Below are 15,578 nucleotides of genomic sequence, written 5' to 3' on the forward strand. Positions count from 1 at the left end.
CAGCTTCAGCATCAGTCCTTCAATAAATATTCAGTGTTGATTTCCTTTAGGATTGACTGGTATCAGTAATTTATTTCAAATAGGTGAAACTGAAATAAAAAGTTAAAGAAAATAAAAGGGAATTGAAATTCCAGGAATAGATAAGATCACCAAGTCAGAATGTATAAAGACAGAAGAGAAGAAAGAGAAACAGGGAGAGCATAGTAATTGAAAACTAATAAAATTCTATTTCCAGCCGTGACAGAGTGATACTGGACTTGGCCTTCAGCCAAAACACCCAAATAACAAAATACATGAGGCAGCTGTTTTCAGGGACGATGGATCAGGCAGCACTGTGACCCTTGAGAGAACACAACGCACAAAGGTAAGTGCTATCGTCACTGGTACTCTGCCTAGGACTGCTTTCCGGCCCAAAACAGGAAAATGAATCCTAAAATAGAGCAGGAGTCTCATGAAGCTGAGGAAGCAGAGATCCAAGTTTTGAGCTGCTTGTTTTTGTTCAGTCACTCAGTCGTGTCTAATTCTTTGCGACTCCATGGACTGCAGCACACCAGGCTTCCTGGCCCTTCACCATCTTCTGGAGTTTGCTCAAACTCAATGTCCATTGAGTCGGTGATGCCATCCAACCATCTCATCCTCTGTCGTCCCCTTCTCCTCCTGCCTTCAGTCTTTCACATACCTGGAATTTGCAGATCAGGGTGACTGACATGAGAGAGTGGCACAGAGAAAGGTGTCCAAAAGCCATCATGTGAGCTCACCCTCTAAGTCCCTGGCCGAGAGCCAGCTGCACAGATAGGACTCTGTGGTCCCTGCTGAGATGAACTGCTGTGGTCATGCACCAGCAGCGGTGCAGTGCTGACCAGTGCAAACAAAGAAACAAAGCACAACCTGACAAAAAGATCTACCAATACTTGAGCTGCCTTCAAGAACAAATGTTGATGCCCTTAAAAGGAAGACAACATAAACAAAATGTGGTCTATGTTGGGGAGGAGGAAATCCCCCACACATACCCCTCTCGAGTACTTGTGGCTGGACTAATAATAAAATTGACACAAGACAGATTAACAGGAGAAAGAGAAACACATTTTAATTCATGAACATGGAGGATTCATAGAAATGGGACCTAAGAGGTGACTAAAGCAGGTAGCTTTTATACTTTGCAGACAAAGAAACAATAAATTTGTGAGGAGCTGACAAGGCAAAGAAACTTGGGTTTTGAGTGACCAATAAGTGAAGAATATAGACAGAGTTGGGCACTTGGGTAGTAAATTTAAAAAGTAACAAGGTTTGTTTATACAAGCTTCTTGGCCCCAAATTCTGTCTTTGGTGATAAGGGCGGACTTCTGTTAATACCTCCAGAGGTGGGAAGCACTCCTTTCACAGAAGAGGCTTACTTCCTGCTTTCAGGGAGACGGAGAGGAAGGCCACAGAGTCACTCTTGAATAGGCCATTTCTTAAGTAACTTTAATTGAGAATAATCAATGTGCCACTGAGGCACATTTGGGGGTAGTCTACCCTGGGTCCCAACAAACACATACAGTGAAGTAATATTCAGTCTTTAAAATGAAGAAAATCCTGTCACATCCCATAACATGGATAAACCTTGAAGGCCTTAGTTTAGTTTCTGCTTCACTATTGTCCAACTCTTTGCGACCTCAGGGACTATAGCCTGCCAGGCTCCTCTGTCCATGGAATTTTTCCAGGCAAGAAAAGTGGGTTGCCATTTCCTCCTCAGGGGGATCTTCCTGACGCAGAGATCGAACCCACATCTCCTGCCTCTCCTGCATTGCAGGCAGAAAGGAAACACACTGATTGCAAAAAGCCAAACACTTTGTGATTCTTTCCACTTGTATGAAGTATCTCAAACATTCAAATTCATACAAACAGAAAGTAGACTGGTGATGGCCAGGAACTGGGGAGGGAGAGAAATGGGGTGTTGTTTAATGGCTAAAGAGTTTCAGTTTTGCAACATGAAAAACTTCTGGAGATTGGCTACATAACAATGTGAATATACTTGTATTAGTCTGCCTAGGCTGTCATGGCAAAATGCCATAAATAATCGAAATTTATTTTCTCACTGTTACGGACACTGGAAATCCACAATTAACAGGCCTGAAGAACTGGGTTCTGGTGAGACCATACACCTTGGGTTGCAGCAGCTACCTTCTCACTATGGTCTCACACGGCCTTCGCTCTGTGCAGGTATGCAAAAGAGAGCTAGGGAGCTCTGTATTGTCTCTTCTGACAAGGACGCTAAGCTGCTCAGATTAGGACCCCACTGTTATGAAGTCATTAACCTTAATTATTACTTCCTCACAGGCCCTTCTCCAATAGAGCCACACTGGAGGTTAAGCCTTCAGCATATGAACTTGGGGGTGGGGGGGGGGCGGCGGGGAGGCGACACAAATATTCAGTCCATAACAATACTTAACACTACTGAACCAACAAACTTTAAAATGGTTAAGATGTTTTTTTTAAAAAAGGAAGAAGGAAAAAAGGAAGGCAACATAGGAACCAGGGCTCCTTGAGGAAAGACTAATTCTAGGGCCAGGATGGAAAATACATAAGATGAGCCTGGAGCATCTTTTAGTCTTTTAGTGCTGGAAAAGCTCCTGAAATCCAAAATAAAACAATTAAAAGTAACAAAATTAATTGGATTATATTGTAAGTATTGGATATATTGGATTATAACCCAGGAATTAAAAAAAAAAAGAATTTATGAATCCACAGCAACTTATTTTTATTTATTCTCAACAAATAAAGATTGCATACATTTAAGATATACAATGTGAAAGTTTTGATATAAGTATCATTGCGAAATAATTACCACAATAAAATTAATAAAAATATCCATCACCTCCAATAGTTACCATCTGTGTGTGTGTGTGTGTGTGTGTGTGTGTGTGTGTGTGTGTGTGTGTGTTATATGTACTGGCGGTAACACTTGAAATCTGCTCTCTTAGAAAATTTCAAGTAAATGGTCATCACTATGATATACATTAGGCCTTATACTTATTCATCTTATAACTGAAAGTTTATACCCTTGATCAATATTTCCCATTTTCCTCCACCCACCAATCCCTGGTAACCTTTCTACCCTGTGTTACTATGAGTTCAACCTTTTTTGTTGTTTCAAATAGTGAGATCATGTGAGATTGGTCTTTCTGCAGACAGTTTCACTTAGATAATATCTTCTGGGTTTATCTGTGTTGTGGCAAAATGGCAGAATTCCCTTCTTTGTAAAAGTTGAATAATTTTGCTTTTTATACATACATCTCACATTTTCTTTATTCATTCATCTGTCACCAGACACAAAGGCTGTTTCCATATCATAGTCATTCCGAGTAATGCTGCAAAGAACATAATAGTACGGGTATCTCTTTGAAATAGTGACTTTTTCTTGGATACACACCCAGAAGTGGAATTGCTGCATCATATGGTGGCTCTATTTATCATTTTTTGAGGGGCCTCAATGTTCTTTCTCATAGTGATTATACAAATTTACACTTCCATTCATTTTGGTTTTTCCTTTGCTCTGCAGAAACAGTTTATTAGCTGTGTGTGTATGTGTGTTAGTTGCTTAGTCGTGTCCGACTCTGCAACCCCATAGATCACAGCCCCACCAGGCCCCTCTGTCCATGGGATTCTCCAGGCAAGAACCCTGGAGTGGGTTACCATTTCCTTCTCCAAAAGGAACTATAGAGAGAAATAAAGTGGAGTCACTCAGTCGTGTCTGACTCTTTGCAACCCCATGGACTGTAGCCTCCCAGGCTCACCCATCCATGGAATTTTCCAGGCAAGAGTACTGGAGTGAGTTGCCATTTCCTTCTCCAGGTAGATCTGCTGTAGTCCTACATATTTATTTTGGCTTAGTTGCCTGTGCTTTTGGTGTATATTCCAAAAAACTCATTGCGAAGACCAAGGTCAAGGAGGTTTTCCCCTATGTTTTCTACTAGTAGTTTCATGGTTTCAGATCTTATTTTAATTTTTTAATCCATTTTGAGTTGTTTTTGTGCACGGTGTAAAAAAAGGGGGGGGCAGGCAATTTCATTATTTTGAATGTGGAAATCCCATGGACAGAGAAGCCTGGTAGGTTTTAGTCCATGGGGTTGTAAAGAGTCAGACATGACTTAGCAGCTAACAACAAAAACAATCCAGTTTTCCCAATATCATTTATTTAAGAGACTATCCTTTCTCCATTGTACAGACTTGATTTCTTTGTCAGAAATTAGTTCATTAATAAACATGAAGTTGACTTTCTTCATATACATGAAGAAGGAATGATGCAGGCAAAATGAAACTGTTCTTCCTACCATTTTTTCTTTCGTGGTTATTCTCAAGTTTTTGGCTCTATTGTGTTGCTAATGCTTCTTAAATGAACTCCTGAGGTCTCCCAGAGCAATTTTTGTTAGTAGATACCTAATTGTTATTCTTTGTGGGAGGGACAGAGGTTGGACTCTCCTACTCTGCCATCATGCTGATGTCACTCCTCTAAATCTGTACTGATTTAAATAAATGACTGAATAAATAAATGCATAAATGGGAGGAGGGGAGAAGTTAAATTTTCCTTACAGAGATTCCAAACAATATATGGAGATATTCCTGCCTCATGATGTGCAATTTATTCCTTCTACCCTTGAGTGTTGGTAAGACTTAGCGACTCACTTCTGAACAATAAGGTATGGATGTGTAATTTTATGTCAGAGAAACCTGGCAAATACAACTGAAACCCATGAACAGGGTTAAAAGTGTGAACTACTAGTGATGTCTTGTTGATATCATGCACCTGAACAAGATGCAATAAGAAAGACACCTAATCACTAAAGTATATTTCACCAAAACTCTTAACATCAGACAAACGTGAAAAATAATCAAATAACTCCAGTCTGAGAAGTATTCTCAGTTCAGTTCAGTTCAGTTCAGTCGCTCAGTCATGTCCAGCTCTTTGCGACCCCATGATCGCAGTACACCTGGCCTCCCTGTCCATCACCAACTCCTAGAGTTTACTCAAACTCATGTCCATCAAGTCGGTGATGCCATCCAGCCATCTTATCCTCTGTCATCCCCTTCTCCTCCTGCCCCCCAATCCCTCCCAGCATCAGAGTCTTTTCCAATGAGTCAACTCTTTGCATGAGGTGGCCAAAGTATTGGAGTTTCAGCTTTAGCATCAGTCCTTCCAATGAACACCCAGGACTGATCTCTTTTAGGATGGACCGGTTGGATCTCCTTGCAGTCCAAGGGACTCTCAAAAGTCTTCCCCAACACCACAGTTTAAAAGCATCAATTCTTCAGTGCTCAGCTTTCTTCACAGCCCAACTTTTACATCCATACATGACCAATGGAAGAACCATAGCCTTGACTAGACAGACCTTTGCTGGCAAGGTAATGTCTCTGCTTTTCAATATGCTATCTAGGTTGGTCATAACTTTCCTTCAAGGAGTAAGCATCTTTCAATTTCATGGCTGCAATCACCATCTGCAGTGATTTTGGAGCCAAAAATAATAAAGTCTGACACTGTTTCCACTGTTTCCCCATCTATTTCCGAGGAAGAGAAGTATTCTGAATATCTAATCACTACTCTTCAAATTCATCAAGTTCATAACACAGAAAACACCAGAGAAAACTACAAAATAAGGAAAACTAAATGCAAATGTAAAAAACTAAATGTAAATGGGTTACATCCTAGAACAGAAAAAAAAAAATAATAATGGAAAACTGGTGAGATTCAGACAACCTGGAGTTAGTTAATAATAATGTAGCAATGTTTATTTCTTGGCTTTGACAAATGTACCATGATTATTTAAGATGTTGACATTGAGGGAGTGGGGTGAAGGGTATAAAGGAATGCTTTCTACTATTTTTGAAACTTTGAAGAATTTCAGCAGAGAAGTAGAAATTATAAAATAGAACCAAGTGAATATTCTAAAACAGAAAAAAAAATCCACAAATTTTTACTTTAACATTTTTTTAATGAGATTAACAGCAAATTCAAGAGAACAAAAGAAAAAGTCAGTGAATGTGAAGATCTATTGCTAGGAATTATCTAATATGAAGAAAAGAGGAAGAAATGAACTTCTCTTGAGTTCACAGAGTTTTAGTGACCTGTAGGATAATGTCAAGTAGTGTAACGTAAGTGCTATATGTATGAGGTTCTAGAAATACAGGAGAAATATAATGGAGGAGCACAAGAATGAAGAATTAATGGTCAAATAATCCCCAAATATAGTACAAAACTTAACATCTATGAGAAAATGAATCCCAATGAGGATAAAAGGAATATCACACATAAAGAATAATGTGATAAAACTGCTGAAAACCAAGGATAAAGAGAAAAGTTTGCAAGCAGTCAGACAAAAATAACACATTAACAAAGGAGAACAATGACATGAATGGTAGCTGAATTTTCATCAGAAACCAAATAGGAGAAAGACAACAGAATGACATTTTTAGAAAGGTAACAGAATAGCAGTATTGGTTCAGTCACTACGAAAAACAGTATGGAGGATCCTCAAAAAATTAAACATAAAACTACCATGTGATCCAGAAATTCCATTTCTGGGGACATATCCAAAGGAAATAAAGCCACATTCTCAAAGAGATACTGTGCCTCCATGTTCACTGCAGCATTATTTTTAAGTTAGGATATGGAAATAACATGTGTCCATCAATTAATGAATGGTTAAAGAAAATATAAGACATATATATCTGTCTCACATTTATATATACACATATGTAATCATGCATGTATGTTCAGTTCAGTTCAGTTTAGTCCCTCAGTCCTGTCTGACTCTTTGTGACCCCATGAACCGCAGCATGCCAGGCCTCCCTGTCCATCACCAACTCCCAGAGTTTACCCAAACTCATGTCCATTGAGTCGGTGATGCCATCCAACCATCTCATCCTCTGTTGTCCCCTTCTCCTTGTGCCTTCAATCTTTCCCAGCACCAGGGTCTTTTCAACTGAGTCAGCTCTTCGTATCAGGTAGCCAAAGTATTGGAGTTTCAGCTTCAACATCAGTCCTTCCAATGAACACCCAGGATTCATCTCCTTTAGGATGGACTGGTTGGATCTCCTTGCAGTCCAACGGACTCTCAAGAGTCTTCTCCAATACCACAGTTGAAAAGCATCAATTCTTTGGCACTCAGCTTTCTTTATAGTCCAACTCTCACATTCATACATGACTACTGGAAAAACCATAGCCTTGACTAGACGGATCTCTGTTGGCAAAGTAATGTCTCTGTTTTTTAATATGCTGTCTAGGTTGGTCATAACTTTCCTTCCAAGGGGTAAGTGTCTTCTAATTTCATAGCTGCAATCACCAACTGCAGTGATTTTGGAGCCTAGAAAAATAAAGTCAGCCACTGTTTCCACTGCTTCCCCATCTATTTGCCATGAAGTGATGGGACTGGATGCCATGATCTTAGTTTTCTGAATGCTGAGTTTTAAGATAACTTTTTCACTCTCTTCTTTCACTTTCATCAAGAGGCTCTTGAGTTCTTCTTCCCTTTCTGCCATAACGGTGGTGTCATCTGCATATCTGAGGTTATTAGTATTTCTCCCGGCAATCTTGATTCCAGCTTGTGCTTCTTCCAGCCCAGTGTTTCTCATGTACTCTGCATATATGTTAAATAAACAGGGTGACAATATACAGCCTTGACATACTCCTTTTCCTATTTGGACCTAGTCTGTTCTAACTGTTCTAACTGGTGCTTCCTGACCTGCATACAGGTTTATCAAGAGGCAGGTCAGGTGGTCTGGTATTCCCATCTCTTTCAGAATTTTCCATAGTTTATCAGGATCCACACAGGCAAAGGCTTTGGTATAGTCAGTAAAGCAGAAATAGATGTTTTTCTGGAACTCTCTTGCTTTCTCAATGATCCAGCGGATGATGGCAATTTGATCTCTGGTTCCTCTGCCTTTTCTAAAACCAGCTTGAACATCTGGAAGTTCACAGTTCATGTATTGCTGAAGCCTGGCTTGGAGAATTTTGAGCATTACTTTGCTAGCGTGTGAGATGAGTGCAATTATGTGGTAGTTTGAGCATTCTTTGGCATTGCCTTTCTTTGGGATTAGAATGAAAACTGACCTTTTCCAGTCCTGTGGTCACTGCTGAGTTTTCCAAATTTGCTGGCATATTGAGTGTAGCACTTTCACAGCTAAAACAGAGGCTTAGAGGGAATTCTAAAGCTATAAGTGAATACACAGCAGAAAGATTTTAAATAAATAATCAAGTATAAGAAAATAGAAAAAGAAGGGCAAATGAAAACCAAAGTAAGCAGAAGAAAGGTCAAAATTTTTAAATCTGAAATCAAGCAGCAATAGAAACCAAGCAATAGAAATTTTTAAAACCAATCAACAGAAAAACTAACAAAACCAAAATTTGGTTCTTTGATAAGATTATTGACTGATAAACTTTTTTTCCTTAATATATTGAAAAAAATATTGAAAAAATTCAATATTTTATTGAAGTATAGTTGACTTATAATGCTTCGGGTACACAGCAAGGTGATTCAATTAAACATATACACATATATTATTTTTAAGATCATTTTCCACTATAGGTTATTGCAAGAGATTGACTATAGTTCCCTGTACTATATAGTAAATGTTTGTTGCTTCTTGCATATATTTTTTGAATTAGAAATCTAGCATTCTATTCATACTGTCAAATAAGTGGAATCAAAATATCATAAATTTTTTAGTTAGGCAAAAATTCATAAGTTTTCTAAAATATATCTTATACATACTATTTTTATATATGTATACAAAAGCTTTTCTACTATGCTTCATAAAGTCTTGAGAAAGAACATCAAAACAAAAAAAAATAGATGGAGAAACTGGAAAACATAAACAAAAATGGGATTACTGAATATGAAATAAAAAAGCAAAAAAAGCTAGATAAAAATAAAGATCATCATATAGTCCTATTGTTTTTAAACATGGCTGCTCATTAGAAACATATCTGGAGTTTGGGAGGAAAAAAGCTATAATACCTGGGCATTTGTATTTTTCAAAAAAATTCCAAGGTAATTCTGATATACATATGGATTACAGATTTTTCTATTAAATGGTAGTTTGGTGATATAGAATTCTATTATATTTCTGTATCTTGAAATAAAAGGAAGATTTACACTAACTTACTTCAAGACTTATAAAACTAGAAGAATCAAGACAGTGTATTGTTGGCATAATAATAAACAAGGAGATCAATGGAACAGAATTAAGTACAGCAATAGAAACACATTTATATAGTGAACAGATTTTCAACAAAGTTCCAAAGCAACTTAAGGAGAAAGAAAAGTCAACAAATGTTACTGGAAGACCTATATATCAACATGGGGGAAAAAAAAACCTAACCTTGACCCAACTATACCAAAAAAAAAAATTAATTTAAAATTGGCTTAAATTGAAGAAAGTAGGGAAAACCACTAGACCATTCAGGTATAACCTAAATCAAATCTCTTATGATTATACAGTGGAAGGGACAGATTCAAAGGATAAGATCTGATAGACACGGAGGTTCGTGATATTATACAGGAGGCAGTGATCAAGATCATCCCCAAGAAAAAGAAATGCAAAAAGGCAAAGTGGTTTTCTGACAAGGCCTTACAAATAGCTGAGAAAAGAAGAGAAGCTAAAGCCAAAGGAGAAAAGGAAAGATACACCTATTTGAATGCAGAGTTCCAAAGAATAGCAGGAAGAGATAAGAAAGCCTCCCTCAGCAATCAATGCAAAGAAATAGAGGGAAACAATAGAATGGGAAAGACCAGAGATCTCTTCAAGAAAATTAGAGATACCAAGGGAACAATTCATGCAAAGATGGGCTCGATAAAGGACAGAAATAATAGGGACCTAACAGAAGCAGAAGATATTAAGAAGAGGTGGCAAGAATACACAGAAGAGCTGTACAAAAAAGATCTTTATGACCCAGATAACCATGATGGTGTGATCACTCACCTAGAGCCAGCATCCTGGAATGTGAAGTCAAGTGGGCCTTGGGAAGCATCACTACGAACAAAGCTAGTGGAGGTGATGGCATTCCAGGTGAGCTATTTCAAATCCTGAAAGATGATGCTGTGAAAGTGCTGCACTCAGTATGCCAGCAAATTTGGAAAACTCAGCAGTGGCCACAGGACTGGAAAACGTCAGTTTTCATTCCAATCCCAAAGAAAGGCAATGCCAAAGAATGCTCAAACTACCGCACAATTGCACTCATCTCACATGCTAGTAAAGTGATGCTGAAAATTTTCCAAGCCAGGCTTCAGCAATACGTGAACCGTGAACTTCCTGATGTTCAGGCTGGTTTTAGAAAAGGCAGAGGAACCAGAGATCAAATTGCCAACATCCGCTGGATCATCGAAAAAGCAAGAGAGTTCCAGAAAAACATCTATTTCTGCTTTATTGACTATGCCAAAGCCTTTGACTGTGTGGATCACAATAAACTGTGGAAAATTCTGAAAGAGATGAGAATACCAGACCACCTGACCTTCCTCTTGAGAAACCTGCATGCAGGTCAGGAAGCATCAGTTAGAACTGGACATGGAACAACAGACTGGTTCCAAATAGGAAAAGGAATATGTCAAGGCTGTATATTGTCACCCTGCTTATTTAACTTCTATGCAGAGTACATCATGAGAAACGCTGGGCTGCAAGAAGCACAAGCTGCAATCAAGACTGCCGGGAGAAATATCCATAACCTCAGATATGCAGATGACACCACCCTTATGGCAGACAGTGAGGAAGAACTAAAAAGCCTCTTGATGAAAGTGAAAGAGGAGAGTGAAAAAGTTGTCTTAAAGCTCAACATTCAGAAAACTAAGATCATGGCATCTGGTCCCATCACTTCATGGGAAATAGATGGGAAACAGTAGAAACAGTGTCAGACTTTATCTTGGGGGGCTCCAAAATCACTGCAGATGGTGATTGCAGCCATGAAATCAAAAGATGCTTACTCCTTGGAAGGAAAGTTATGACCAACCTAGATATCATATTAAAAAGCAGAGATATTACTTTGCAAACACAGGTCTGTCTAGTCAAGGCTATGGTTTTCCCAGTGGTCATGTATGGATGTGAGAGTTGGACTGTGAAGAAAGCTTAGCGCCGAAGAATTGGTGCTTTTCAACTGTGGTGCTGGAGAAGACTCTTGCAAGTCCATTGGACCTCAAGGAGATCCAGCCAGTCCATCCTAAAAAAGACCAGTCCTGGGTGTTCATTGGAAGGACTGATGCTGAGGCTGAAACTCCAATACTTTGGCCACCTCATGCGAAGAGCTGACTCACTGGAAAAGACCCTGATGCTGGGAGCGATTGGGGGCAGGAGGACAAGGGGACGACAGAGGATGAGATGGCTGGATGGCATCACTGAATCGATGCACATGAGTTTGAGTGAACTCCAGGAATTGGTGATGGACAGAGAGGCCTGATATGCTGCGATTCATAGGGTCGCAGAGTCGGACATGACTGAGAGACTAAACTGAACTGAACTGAACTGAAGTGCTACTAGAGCCATCTTACAGAAAAAAAAAAACAAATGAAACTTTTGGCCAATCCAGTATATAATTCAATTTCATATGAAATTCTGGAATAGACAAAATTAATCTATGGTAAAAAGTTCAGAGCCTCTAGCGCTAGGAGAAATGACTGGAAAGGGGCATGAAGAAATTATCTTGAGTGATGAAATTTTGCTAAATCTTGATTAGAGGGTGTTATAGTTTTCCAGTGGTCATGTACGGATGTGAGAGTTGGACTGTGAAGAAAGCTGAGCGCTGAAGAATTGATGCTTTTGAACTGTGTTGTTGGAGAAGATTCTTGAGAGTCCCTTGGACTGCAAGAAAATCCAACCAATCCATCCTAAAGGAGATCAGCCCTGGGATTTCTTTGGAAGGATTGATGCTAAAGCTGAAACTCTAGTACTTTGGCCACATCATGAGAAGAGTTGACTCACTGGAAAAAAACCCTGATGCTGGGAGGGATTGGGGGCAGGAGGAGAAGGGGACAACAGAGGATGAGATGGTTGGATGGCATCACTGACTCTGAGTGAACTCCGGGAGCAGGTGATGGACAGGGAGGCCTGGCGTGCTGCGATTCATGGGGTTGCAAAGAGTTGGACACGACTGACCGACTGAACTAAACTGATAGTTATGATGCACTTATCAAGATTCACTGAATTATATACTTAACAGTTGTGAATTTCATGATTTATACATTTTACTGCAACAACAAAAAATAAAACTTTAAACAAATATGAACTCTAATTAGCAGGCTTTCTTTGCCAGCTATAAAACTACTTCCTGTATTTTTCTCATGTATGAACAAACATATAAATATACTGAATATAATTGGGGATAATTTCTCACCTTTGGCAAAATATATAGATTTCCTGTCTGCTGAGAAAGGCAAAACCAATGATCACAAGTAACAATAAACATACACTGTAATCAGATCTCAGTTTCTCAATACCCTTCTCCACTAAAGGAACCAGGCCCCCTTTGAGATACGACTGATACTAGGGTAAGAAAAGTTCAAGACCCACATGGAACATCTATATACCCAAAAGTTAAAAAAAAAAAAAAAAACAACTGCTCAAAAAATTACAGGGATCAGTCGAAAGGACAAAGAAGCCATCATAAAGAGGCTCCCACTAATAGTTCACCTAGTGACCCAGGCCCTCTGGCAATTTTTCTGTCATATCATCAGTCACCTGCAAGTTCCTGTGGCAGGAACCACACTCTTTCTTCAAAGGTCTGAATCTCTCCCACGTGGTTGGCAAGGTAGCACTTCCTTTAGGTTTCTAAGTCGCCTTCTTGTTAACTCAATTTCAGCCCTCAAGGCTGTAGCTATATTTTGTAGTTCCGACTTCTGCACAACTTATTAGAGTGCTCTCTTACCCCTTTTAGTAATTATTTTTTACTAAGAAACAATTCTTTATACTAAATTCTTCCTTAAAAATCCCTTATGTGGTATCTGTCTTCTGATTGGATCCTGAGTGGGACACAATATTTCTCTCTGAGTCCTATCAAGTAATGCATACCTAAATCATGAGGCAATATCAGACCAAACCAAAATGAGAGACATTCTACAAAATAAGTGACCTGTACTTTTCCAAAGTCAAGGTCAAATACGATAAAGAAAAATGACAACTAATTGCAATGTGTGACTCTGACCTGGTTTCCATGGTTGGGAAAGGGAAAAAAGTGCTATAGATCCTAATTTTGATAATTATACTATAGTAATATAAGAATGTCTTTATTCTTAGGAAATACACACTGATGTACTTAGCAGTAATACTTAGTGGTAATGGGGAACTTACCCTCATATTGTTCAAAATAAACGTGTATGCCTGTGTGTGAGGGAGGATGGAAGAGCACAAGAGAGACTAACAAAGCAAATGGGGCAACATGTAAACACTTGGTGAATCTGGTAGTCTATGCAAGAGTTCTTTGTACTATTTTTGCATCTTTTCTAAAAATTTTAAGTTATAGTAAAGTTGAAAATTACCAAAGACAAAAATATATTTAGTTCTTGAAATATGTTAAATATGATCACTTTTAAAAGGATAGCATCAATAAAAGTTCAAGATTGAAATCTGGTTCAAGATGGCAAATTAAATACATGATGTATAATGGGACTGAGAAACTACCAAACAAATTTTGAAAGATTGCTGAGCAGATCAGAAAATATAACAGAGTATATTTGACAGTGAAACTACAGCAAAATCCATTACACAGAATTCATACAGAACAAAGCTGTTGAGAGCTTAAAAAAAGGGATTCCCAGTGAAGCTCCCATCTCAATTTACTTTGTTTAGAATGCAGTTCTATTGACATATACACACGACCTCAAGGCAATGAATTGAAGGAAGGATTCAGAATACCTAGCTCTTTCAAGCATCCTTCCCTTTTCTGCATTTAGGAAAGAAGAGGCATCCTTAGCATTTGATTTTAAGACCCTACTGGAATCATTTTCTTAATATTTTTTACCAGAGTATTGTTGATTTACAATGTGTTAGTTTCTGCTATATAGCAAAGTGTCAGTTATACATACACATATATCCACTTTTTTTAGATTCTTTTCCCATATAGGTCCTTCAGTTCAGTTCACTTCAGTTCAGTCACTCAGTCGTATCCGACTCTTTGCGGCCCCATGAACCGCAGCACGCCAGGCCTCCCTGTCCATCACCAACTCCCGGAGTTTACCCAAACTCATGTCCATTGAGTCGGTGATGCCATCCAACCATGTCATTTTCTGTTGTCCCTTCTCCTCCTGCCCTCAATCTTTCCCAGCATCAGAGTCTTTTCCAATGAGTCAGCTCTTCGCATCAGGTGGCCAAAGTATTGGAGTTTCAGCTTCAACATCAGTCCTTCCAATGAACACCCAGGACTCATCTCCTTTAGGATGGACTGGTTGGATCTCCTTGCAGTCCAAGGGACTCTCAAGAGTCTTCTCCAACACCACAGTTCAAAAGCATCAATTCTTTGGTGCTCAGCTTTCCTTATAGTCCAACTCTCACATTCATACATGACTACTGGAAAAACCATAGCCTTGACTAGACAGACCTTTGTTGGCAAAGTAATGTCTCTGCTTTTTCCTATGCTGTCTAGGTTGGTCATAACTTTCCTTCCAAAGAACAAGTGTCTTTTAATTTCATGGCTGCAATCACCACCTGCAGTGATTTTGGAGCCCAAAAAATAAAGTCAGCCACTGTTTCCCCATCTATTTGCCATGAAGTGATGGGACTCGATGCCATGATCTTAGTTTTCTGAATTTTGAGCTTTAAGACAACTTTTTCACTCTCTTCTTTCAACTTTCATCAAGAGGCTCTTGAGTTCTTCTCCCCTTTCTGCCATAAGGGTGTTGTCATCTGCATATATAGGGAATTACAGAGTGCTGAGTAGAGCTTCCTGTGCTATTCAGTAGGTTATTATTAGTAAGCTATTCTATATATAGTCATGTGTACATGTGAATAGAACCACTTTGGTTTAGACCCCATTACTTTGCATGTGGGAGGAGGGGATGGATGGTGCAGTGTGGGGAGCATCCTTGCTAATGAAGAGGCTAGAGGCCCAGAACAGGAAGGCAAAAAATAACCTCTAACTTCAACTTTTACCTCTGACAAGAACCTTGAGATCAGTTCTGACAGATGGCTCCCAGAAAGGGCCCTGAGCCTGAGAAGCAAGGAGTGACCCAGATCATTTGCAACTAGATGGAAAAGGAAGTTCTCCCTTGCCCCCACTCCTGAAGAAGAAATTATTCCACTTTTGTTGTTGTTTAGTTCCTAAGTTCTGTCCAGCTCTTTTGCAATCCCATAGACTGTAGTCTGCCAGGCTCCTCTGTCCATGGGATTTTCCAGGCAAGAATATCAGAGTGGGTTGCCATTTCCTTCTTAGGGGATCTTGCCGACCAGGGATTGAACCCATGTCCTCCGCATTGGCAGGCGGATTCTTTACTCTACTGGGAAGCCCTACTCAATTGCATTTCAGTACCTTTCTCCACCTCCCACATGTACACTTCTCTCCCTCCACCCCAACACTACTCTGGGAAATGACCAAGAAGAAGACTTCTGAAATGATCAACAAATGA

Source organism: Ovis aries, chromosome 3, assembly GCF_016772045.2.
Source record: "Ovis aries strain OAR_USU_Benz2616 breed Rambouillet chromosome 3, ARS-UI_Ramb_v3.0, whole genome shotgun sequence".
NCBI lineage: Eukaryota > Metazoa > Chordata > Mammalia > Artiodactyla > Bovidae > Ovis > Ovis aries.